The sequence below is a fragment of the Thunnus maccoyii genome, chromosome 16 (assembly GCF_910596095.1).
Source record: "Thunnus maccoyii chromosome 16, fThuMac1.1, whole genome shotgun sequence".
Classification (NCBI taxonomy): domain Eukaryota; kingdom Metazoa; phylum Chordata; class Actinopteri; order Scombriformes; family Scombridae; genus Thunnus; species Thunnus maccoyii.
Genome location: NC_056548.1, coordinates 5,724,479 through 5,735,868, shown reverse-complemented (window position 1 = coordinate 5,735,868; position 11,390 = coordinate 5,724,479).

The window sequence follows — 11,390 nt, the reverse complement described above, 5'->3', positions numbered from 1 at the left end:
TGTATGATTCAATGCTATAACATAAATGTTACCTCAATTTAGTGCAGGTGACGTGTCTCCAGTACATATCTCTTTGTTGTCATATTAGCAAAACCAATAACCTGTTAATTTATAGCTACAGCACATCTAATATTATCCAGTTCTATATTTCTGTGTTGTATATATATATATATATATATATATATATATATATATATATATATGTTTAATGGTTCGCCATGAGATACAGGGACCTGCATGATGTTCAGAATGATTCGTCCAACAAATGGGTCTCAGATGTTCCCATGGTTTGTTTAACTCCCCTTCTGATGGTGGGTTTGATCCCAATCGGGGCCTTTTTGTGTGGAGTTTCCTTGTTCTCTCCGTGTCTGCTTAGGTTTCCTCCAGTTGCTCCAGTTTCCTCCCACCTTCCAAAGACACTTTCAGGTCAGATGTACAGGAAACTCCCTAGAATGTTTGCCTGTTTTAGCTCTGTGATTATTCTGCCATCACTATGCATGTAATTGCACAGCTATGCAGGGAGTTAGACACACAGACACACACAGAGTTCCTATAGAAAGCCAAAGTGAAACCGAAACAAGGATCTGTTTCAGGAGTAAGAGGAACCTCATTAAATATTACACTGAAAAAGTTGGGATAATGACACTAGAAGAGAGTGTTGGTGAACATCATGGATATGGAAGAAACCAGGGTAAGAAGTATGCACGTTTGCTGTGCTGGTAAATTTTCATGGGAACTATAGTTTGTTTGTTTTTTTTAGCCTAATAAATGCCATTTAATTTAACTTCTTTTGTTCAGCCTGACATTGTATACATCTTAGCCATTTTTTGTTGGAGGGAGGAGTTTTTCTGTTTTGTTTTGCCTTAAAAATGTAAAAAAGTAAAAACAACTGACGGGACATATACATCCCCTTGCTCCTGATTGACAACACAGAAGTAGTAGTAACGGTTGCTAGGAGCAGTTAACAAAGAAATAGGTTATAAAAGGACAGAACTCCCCATGCACAGCCCGTATTTTCAGACAGGTGCTGGTCGGTCGCAGGATCACATAAGGTGAAAATCAAAATATACCACCGCACACTGTAATGACTTTACTGTGACTTTATTAAGAGCGACCTAGAAAGAAATAGGTTAATTTAAGAGTTATCCAAAAGAGTCAAGAACAACTGGACTTGTTATAGATTCTAGAAGATGTCAATTTAAGAGTTTCTGTATGTACAACAACATGTACAGTTCCATTTGTACCATTTCTGGGCAAAAAAAAATGTCAGTGGGCACAAAATCAGGTGTATTTCAGTCCCTTAATGAATTTGAGATGTGGGAGGCAATTTATAGTTGTGGAACCAGGCTATAGTTTGATCGTATGCCAACAAATTAAATAAACCAAAATAATTGAAATCACAGAGGTTTCTACTTCTAATAACTGCTAGCCCAGAGGCAACATCAGGACTTTAGCTCTCTATGGGAAGTCCAACCCAGTGATTAATGTGGTAAACATATAGTTTCCAAGAGTAAATAAAATACACCAACAATTAGCTCATCAGTTATACATATAATGTTGTGATGGAACAATAACAGTTAAACTACCATGGGACTTTACCAGTAGGGGTTGCCAATAGCAACAAAATGAAACCAACTGCTGGTGACAGAAGAGTGACAGACCTCTAAGGTGTTTTCTCGCCTTTCAGCTCATGACCCCAAACTAAATAAGCAGGTTTATACACTCAGCGACCACTTCATTAGGTACACCTGTGCAATCTAATGCAATCCAAATACAACAGCTCTGCCATGAATTCTACATTTATGAAGCTTATGCATTTTAAAGTTTTTGTTGACATTGTCAGAAAGGTGATAAATCGTAGTAGGTGGTGGTGCTATACTAGGGTGCATTATATTGAATGGTGTTCCTGATATTTTGTTCACTCCATTAACATACACGAGGGGGGCAAAATATTAGGAATACTTTTCAATATAATGCACTCCAGTACACCACCACCCACTATGACCTCAATAATAAACATAAAATAGAATTATAGCTTCGTAAATGTAGAATTTATGGCGGAGCTGTTGTATTGGATTGCATTAGATTGCACAGGTGCACCTAATGAAGTGGCCGGTGAGTATATAATGAGTAGAAGGACGGAGGAGCCTCCTGTTCAGTGATTGTTTAGCACAATGAAAAGAGGAGCAAGCCTGCTATATGCTTCCACTTTCACCAATTAGATCACCTGTTGATTATCGTATCTTCACATACAATTTCTTAACAGACCAGGAAGTGAGCTTTAAAAGCAGAATTTTCAGTACCCTAGAGCAGTGACTAATTGTGTCATTAGTTTTTATTTTGTAGATATATTATGAGCATCAAGTAAAAGTGAGTAAAACCTTTTTTGATTTACTTTATTTGATATTCCCACTGAGTTGAAATTACACAAGGAAGGAAATGGCATAACAGCTTGCAACTGACTGTAACAACAAACAACAATGCAAAAGCAGCATGTTTGGTCTGCAACACCCTCTTATCGCACCATTGACCCAACTCTTCTCATGCTAAATCCCACTGATATGTACAAGGAAGCATTGATTACATTTCTTTTTTTTTCATCTAATCCCACCGAGCACATGAGCCGTTAATGTTTAAATCAAAATCAATACATAACTTAATCATTCAAACTCGTCTCTAATTTGTGTGTCACAATCGATTGCCTTGGCCTGAGCGCGCTGTCTGCCTTTCTCCCCGTCAATTAAGGTGTGATGTGAGCAGGCTGTAACTGCCAAAGAGGAGGGAGTGGAGGAGTTTATGACCAGCCCTGCTGACATTATGATCTATCAAATGTTATGACCTTGGGGATATTAGGTAGAACTAATATGGAGGCAATAGTTGAAATGAAACGACTGGAATGATTTCTCATTCCACACACAGTTGTGCATGTTCAGGGAGATGTAATTAGAGCATGGATATTGCTCATTTACACTGGTATCACTCATTTGTACATGAATATTATATACTTTAACATATTATCCCACATAGGCTTTCTGAACAGTACAGCAGCTGCTATAAATCCTGATTCTCACATACAGTATGTGCATTCTGTATGGAGGCATAACTGTAGATAGACTTAATCTGCTTTAATATAAAATGGCAATTTCTGAAATGCTTTAAACCTTTTATAAGAGCAATATTGAAACCATTGTTCAATAGTTTGAAGTCAAGAATGTTTTCATTTAATATCATTTCGCAGGAACATTTTGAAATCAGGTTGAGGAACTTGTTTTTGAAATCCCATTACATTTTAGGCATTTAATTTGCCCTTCAGTGAAGAGGAGCTTACAATGAGTGAATCTTTGTATAAGCCTCAATTCTTAGATTACCAGCATTATAAGCAGCCAACATTTAAGATCAAATAACTCAAAGCCACAGCATCTTGACAGTAGATTAAAAAAAATATTATACAATAACAGCACGACTCCTCATACAAAAATCTATTTTTGTTATTGACAGCACAGATCCTTTCATCTTTGCTGTTCCCACATGAAAATCCTGTGTCAGCAGTGGCAAAGCAATGAGAACCTCAGGCAGTAATTATGGTTCACATAAAGCCATGGCATAAAACAACTTTTTTTTTCATACTCTACTGTATACATTGGCGCAATACTACCCGGAGGACACAGCAGTGGATTCTCATGCCACACACTTGCAACATCTAGAATAAGTCCTCGCTCAAGCCCATACTCATTTCAGACTCATCTCTTATTAGTCCCTTTGAAACAAATTAAATGGAAACCTGCCTACGCTGTTGAGATTTACAGGTATGGAGGTAGTCTCTCTTAACAGCCTGGGTAGTGAAAAGCCTTACGCAGTCTCAGTGTTTTTGAAGGCTTTAATGGATTTAAGTGTTCAGTTCTGAGCTGCTGTGGCAGAAACAAAGAGCCCATAGCTCAACGACTGTGTCCAGTGGTGATTTTTGCTAGGAGATGGTTTGCAATCATACTAACAAATATGTTGTCATCATGGGACAACCATGCAACTCCAATTTAGGAGATTTTTGTGTTTTAATTGAAGGATTACATTGTCTTCTACCATTTAAGAGAAGGCTACTACCCTTTGAGGTTATAAAAATCCATTTCAAAAGGCCCTGGATAAACCCAGAAATGCACTGTGGTCAACCTGAAAACAATGCTCTAGTTTAAAAAGCTGACATTACTGAGATTCAAGGTTATCACCCAACAGTGATGACATATACTACCCGTTGCACTCTGACCCCATAGCCCCCAACTTCATTTACCCTTCTACCAAATTCAAAGGCATGTAAAGGTCTCTTTGCCTACTGGGTGGAAATAATTTGCTTGAAATGTGGTCATAAATCCAGCCAAAGTGTTGAAGCTTTATTAGAACTGTTGGGTTTATCCGCAAAGTCAAGAGTGATCTCTGTCTTTTATCTAGACTCCCACAATGCAGGCACAGCGCACTGTGATGGGGCTGATTGTGTTGGGACTCACTGTAAATTTAGTAGTGATAAAGGCGTTATCATCAGTGTGAAACCAGTAAAAATGTAATCTCAGAGCATTGCAGTTGATGATTTGTTACTTACCAACATTACTACCCACTGAGATCTGAGACCATGACGCCAACTGTGAACTTATAGGACCCAGACTTTGTTTAACCTGATGAAAAATTCATGTATCTTAAGCCTCTTTGATATACCTGTCTCCACGGAATTATCTGCATGAAAAAATAGTTATATCTTCTTATAGTACTATGTCAACTTAATACATTGGGTATAAAAGTACGGATGGGTGCATAAAATCCTGAGAATCATATTCTTTGAAGCAGGTGAAGAAATAATTTCCAAATGGTAATATCTTTTTGAAGGAAATCTTAAAGTATATTTACAAGGTTAGTACATTTTTTAACTGGTTTTGTCATACAAGGATTTCCTAATAAGCACCAGCTCTCTGTGTCGAGAGTTCTCCTCATAGGATTGAATCACATCTCTGCTGTTATAAAAAGAAATATAAAACGTGGCTGTATTGTATGCTGTTTTTCTTTTTATCTGCAACTACTGTAAAACAAAAGGCCTTAATGAAACATACCTCATTTTGCATTTTTAAGTTTATAACTACAAGCTGATTTTACATCACCGGTGACCATTTCCATAGTATTCTATAGTTTTATAACTTATTTAAAATGAGTGTGCAAAACATACACATGTCTTTCTTGTCCAAGTACTAAATCCAAAGAACAGTAATTGTGATTTCAGTGCCCCACTGATTTGCAACAGACATGCCTGTGAAATATCTATTGTATGATTTAAAAGTCAGTTTCAAACCCAAATTGGCACTTCATCAATTACATAGATGTTATCATTATATCGTACTGCAGTTGTGAGCAAGAACTGTCCTTGGCCATGTATTCAAGAATTCTTCAACATCTAAATATTGATTGTAAGTTGCCATTAAGAATTACAATCACAAGCTGTGCAAAAAAAAAAGGATGACTTGACTTCAGTTGTTTCTCAGTACATCAGATGACCGAGTGTTCTTGAACATACCAGAGTTTTCAAAAAAAAAAAAATCCCAGCTTGCAACCGCATTACTTCATAGCAGGAGAGCAATAAACTGGATAGATCAGCATGAATAGATAATGTCTAGGTAATATACTGAAAGGTGCAGCCAACAGTTAGTTATTGACTCTTCTTTATGATGAAGAAAGTGAATGTATGAATCTAACAAAAAAAACGATCCACTCACAAGGTTACATCCACTACAGCATTGGAGACAAATCTTCTCAAGGGCTTTTACACTGATGTGTATTGCTCAGACCTTTACAGATGAAACATTTAGTCTCTCACTTTTCACTTCTAACAACCGCCCGTGCCCATCTGCATTCAGGAGGTGATGAAGAGGTATGGCGAGTGAAGTTAGGAGAGGGCTGGCAGGGGGAATGTGCAGCACCCTTCGTCTTTGAGTGGAATCGATTGCTTGTACAAGTCGAGGGAAATGAGAGAGATCTGACCACCTTTGGATTGGCTGGAATCACTCACGGATGGAAACATAACAAGTGGGAGAGCTTACTGCCAGAGTGAGCATTTGTTTGATTGACGGGGGGAGCAGATGTACATGCGTGATAGTAATAGCCTTTTTGTATGTTTACAAAGTCTGTCTGTAGAGATGAAAATTACACATCATTCTTCTGGTCTGAGTCATTTAGCCTGTTTCAATACAAACCTTTTTTTTTATCTGTGCATCTTTATTTGCATTTTTAGTCCCTCACCAGAAAAATAAAAGCATTGGTGATTTATTCAAATGCATGAAACAACCTTAACCTTAACGTTATTTAAACAAGCCTGTGCACAGTCGTAGGTAATGTGATATGAAGTCATATAGCAATGCAAGGATGCCTTAAACTAGGCCTATATAGGCATTGTTGAAAAGGTTAATGGCTTTCTGAGTCACCTCTCCATATTCTGTTTTCATTATCAAGTAATGGTTGATTCTCTGGCTTTTACTGTCTTTCAGTAGGCTTTTAAACAGAGGGTAACATACTGTACATCATTGTTCAACTGACAGTTGGCAGGTCAGTAACACACACACCATTCTGCTTGTGATCTTGGTGCTGAAGACTCCTTTGTTCATGTACTTAACATCTGTATTATTTGCTCTTGACCCTCTGCATGTTGCATACAACCGCTACGCAGAAAACAGCTCCGCAGAAGAGTTTTAAAAATGCAGCCAGACGATCCTGCAGGTTCTGTGTGTCATCAGCAGTGAAAAGGAAGCTGCGGATGGTTGCAAAGATAGACTGTAATCTTCACTGGAGAGGGCAGAGCAATTGAATTGCGCCTCTCTGAGTATTGAATTACTACCTGCAGGTGGATGAGTTACACAACGAAAGTCTCCGATTTTTCATTTTTAATGATGAGTGGAAAACTTAGAACGGTCGCAAGTAGTAGTTCGAACTAATTCTGAGTATCATTCAAACACAGCTAATGCTTGCAGAGCTCAATTTAAGGAACTATCAGAGCTGAAAGGACTTCCATCCTTGACCGGGTTAGTAAAGGGGCCAGAGATTTAACAGGAAGAGACGGAGGTGGGGGTAGAGGGGGCTGCCGGGGTGGCTTCACTGGAAATGGAGGCCATAGATCTGTTTGTTTGGGGATTAGGCCGGGATTAGGCCTCTAATTCCCTTCCCTCGTGTGCATAATTGAAAAATGTGTCTGCCCATCGAAGGAAGATGAGAGGCTGCAGAGCCTGAGCCCCTCGCAGCGCTCGATTTTTAGGCTGACGAGCTCCAGGGCAGAGAGAGGAGGAGGAACTTTTAAGAATGAGTTCAGTCGAACCAAAGGCGACAACTGAATTCTGCTCAGCTGCGCAGACGGTCTGTCCCTCCGTCTGTCCCTCCGTCTGTGTCTGTGAGGGATGGGCTGTCTGACTGCAGCAACACAATGACAGACAGCTGCATCCAACCGGCTTTTTGTTCCTCGGACGTGAGGAGAAAGTGCCTGTGTCCTTGGATTGTTTGTGTCTCTCCCTGCAATCCTGTGTGCTTCCCTCTTATTCCCTGCTGGCCTCCTCAAGACTAAGCACAGTTATCTGCTCGAAATTTCCACTATGTTTTTCCGATGCATGATACCTCACAACAAGGTATAGCCGTGTAATTATATTGCTAATGCAGAGATCTACATAAATCCAAGACCCTGAGTCCACTTGAGGTGTCGAAAATCCATTGTAATTGTATTTTATATCCCTCTGCTCTTTGCATACATCTGTCGCTGAATGATGACATCGCAGGGTGGATGATGAAGCAGCCAGAGGTGTATTACTATAAATCAGATCAGATAGTGTCGTAGAGCTGCATGAGACTTCAGTAGAAAGGGTATCTTTTATTTGTCAAACGCACATGTAAAGATCTCTCTGCATACTAGATGGGGGTAATATGTTTGAAATGCGGCCATAAATCCAACCAAACTGTCCAGACTTCTGTGAGAAATGTTGGGTTTATCCACGATTTCTCTCCTTTTATGTCAGTCCATGTCAAATGCGTCCTGGAATCATTTCTGTCTTTTATCTTAACTCTTGACAATACACGCTGAGCGCTTTGATGAGGCCCGGTCGTGTCGGAGCTCGCCACAGATTGAGCCGTCACATTTTATAGGCCGCTGAAAGCTCAGTGTAGTCTGATAACAGATACGATTACACTTTGACTCTGACATTAAAATGCTTCTCATCTCAGGGCCAAATAGACTCACTCATCTTTAGTCTGCCAAAGGAAAACTGAGGATGAGGGATAAACCACGAATTTATTCTTTGCAAATCTCTAGTTTTTAGAGTCATTTCACCAAGGCAAGAACCTGGAGTTCCTGGGAATATGTGTTTAATTTTGAAAATACTTGAGTTTAATAGTCAGCAGTATTTTAAAAGACAGAAAAATCTGTCTCGGTTAAATAATTAACGCTTTCCTCTCCTTCAACAACTATTTTCATGGTGCCTGTGAGCTGGCACTGCTTGGTGGCCAACAGTAAAAGCCTTTTTCAGCTCCCTGTTACGAATTTATGGCATGAAACTGTATGAATATAAAGTAGCTTGTTGATGAAAAGAGTATGTCTGCCCGGCAAACTTTCCATGGATGAATAAAGATTAAAAAACACCTGAACAGAATCTGACTTGAACAGAATTAAAATGATCTTTCAATACTTTTGGAAATCCCAGAGAAAGAAGCAGTATTGATCTTATCATCTCCCCACTGGGGCAGCCGAGATAAGGAAGGTGTCGGTAAGACATTTGATCTCTTCTACAGTTAATTGTAAGTTAGGCTATTAAATTTTTGCATTTGTATTCACTCAGGCCTAATTAATTACATGCATTTGTCCACTGAACTGCAGGCATTTAATTGAAATGCAGATTTGTAAAAGTGAGTTTATCAGAATGGCAGGAATGTTTTCACCTTTTGAAAGAGTCTGAAAGGTTTGTGATTAGATGAGAGCGAGTGATGACCTTTTTTGAGTTCCCCCCATACACCCTAATTAAAATTCATCCTCCGAGGCCAAAAGACTTCTCTCATTTGGGTGATGTATTCACTTGACGCAAAGGCCGATTAAATGTGACCAATGCTACATTTAGCAAATGAACAGTGGGTGCTGTTTTACTTGGCTGAGGCTGTATGAAAGCCAGTGTGAACAGACTGAGAGTTATCAGGGAACTCAGACTGGTCAGGTTAGATACCAAGAACACAACTAAGTGAAACTGCAAAGAGTTCAGTTTTTATTTAATTTGTTTTAGAGAGGTGTTGATTCATTTCATGGTCATTTCGGAGGAGGCTCGTGGTGCTGTTGAACTGTAGTTCTATACTTGACCCTGTAGTCAATGTTTAACCATTTTATTTGAAATTTTATCTACTTAATTGACTCTATTTTGTAATCACAATTTATAAGTGGGACTCATGATGCTTGCCTCTAACTTTTTTCATAAAAAAGTGATGAAATGAAAAGCCAAGCAGTGCACAACTGGAGGCTAACGTGTAGATGTTTATTAGGTGTTCCTGGTGTTAGTCTGCTGTTAATCTGATTGTACAGGGTTGTTGCTCAGAACTATGGGTTCTCTGATAAAATGTCCCCATAGGAACATTGCACTTTAAACCATAAAAAAGGCTATTAACCTGGTCTATCTGCAGTCTCCTCCAGCTTGGGGCTTTGTCCGTCATTACAGCCATTTCCTCTCACCCGCTACTTCTCTTGATTGCCAGCGTGATAGTGAAACAGATAGTGTGACACACCACAGATTTTCTCCAGCCTCCACTTTTCCTCAACATTGTTTTTGTACAAAATTCTTCAGAGTTCAGTGTTTTCAATTTTAGTTATTTCTACCATTTCTATATTACGCTTTATTTCCCAAACACTTTTAGCTATCTTTCTCCCAGCAGGGTGGTATATGGTGATGTTTCCACTTTTTTTTTAGTACTATTGATCAATTAGTCATGAAATTACTAGAGAAATATGAAATGTAATGAATGAATTACAACCATCCTTACATTTCACAAAATACAATATTCAAAGGATAAGTCTGGTGATATTCTGTATTTCTCATACAGTCAAAAACTCCCGGACCAAAACCAACAATGAGTTGCTGTGCTGTAGAGCTCCATTGTTCAAAACCTAACACATCAGTGAGTCACACTGTTGCATTGGGTGACATGTTCCTTCATTACAATGAACACAAGCACTGTCGATTATCTTGACTTAATCCCACACACCATCCGTCTGCCGGATATACTCTTTATTTGCTAGTGCCCATTCGGTTTAGAAAACTACTGAACCTTTTTTAATAATGAAATTATACATTTGTGACCTGTTGTTACTGATTTCTCTCTTCAGTAAGGACCAATGAGCTTGAGGCTGAGTGCCACAGACAGGGTAGGGAAGTTATTGAGAGACAGACTAACACATTGTTAGTTTTGGTCTTTTCATTGGATCCATTGACAGTAACAAAAATATATAATACCAGCCTTATTATTTAATCCTAACACATCAACATTTCAAAAAAGGTTGAACCTCCATTCCAGTATGGAATATCACATTCCATACAGTTTCAACCTAATTTTCAAAACACTGTATACCAAAATCTCGCCCGTCTCTAAGAAAAACAAATGTAATCCACATAATTTAAAAACCTTAAAGGCTTTAAGTGCCAAATTTAGAAATCCTAAATGCCTCCCTTTCTAAGAAGCAGCTTATCTAAATCTTTCCTCTCTTTGATAAAGACAATTTTTCAATTCCTACATATTAAAGGGAACAGACTGAATGTTTAATTTACATAGAATGTGGAAAAAGTACTGATTTGTAACGCAGCTCTTCACGTTAGATGAGAATGTAGTAGTTGTGTGTGTGACTGTATGTATCCTATACTCCTGTCCACCCTGCAGCGTAGCTGCAGGTTTACACTGTGCACATTATGGGCTTATCAAGCCGATGACAATAGACACACTGCATGAAGGTGGCTGCAGGGCTGCTGTAATTGGAATGGACAAGGTCAAGTGCAGCACTCCCAGTTTTGAAGAGACCAGAGTGTGCTTTTCTCCTGCCCTAACTATGATGCCTACACAATCTGACATCTGTTGATATAACACTGGGGCCATGCTGCCAGGCAAGTATTGGGCGATAGCGGGTCAGTGGTGTATGAATCTTCACTCACCAAAAAATTAATCGGACTTGTTTACGTAGCAGGAAACTGAGGGGAAGTGTGAAGTGTCTTAGGTGAGAAAACATGTTTACCAGTGGTGGGAAATCAGGAGAGCATATTTCATCAGAGATCATAACTTTGTAAACATGTTTACTCAACAGAAGTGTTTGTGCTGGACTGATAAGGGTTTGTCCTGAAACATAATGGAAGGTATCAGGG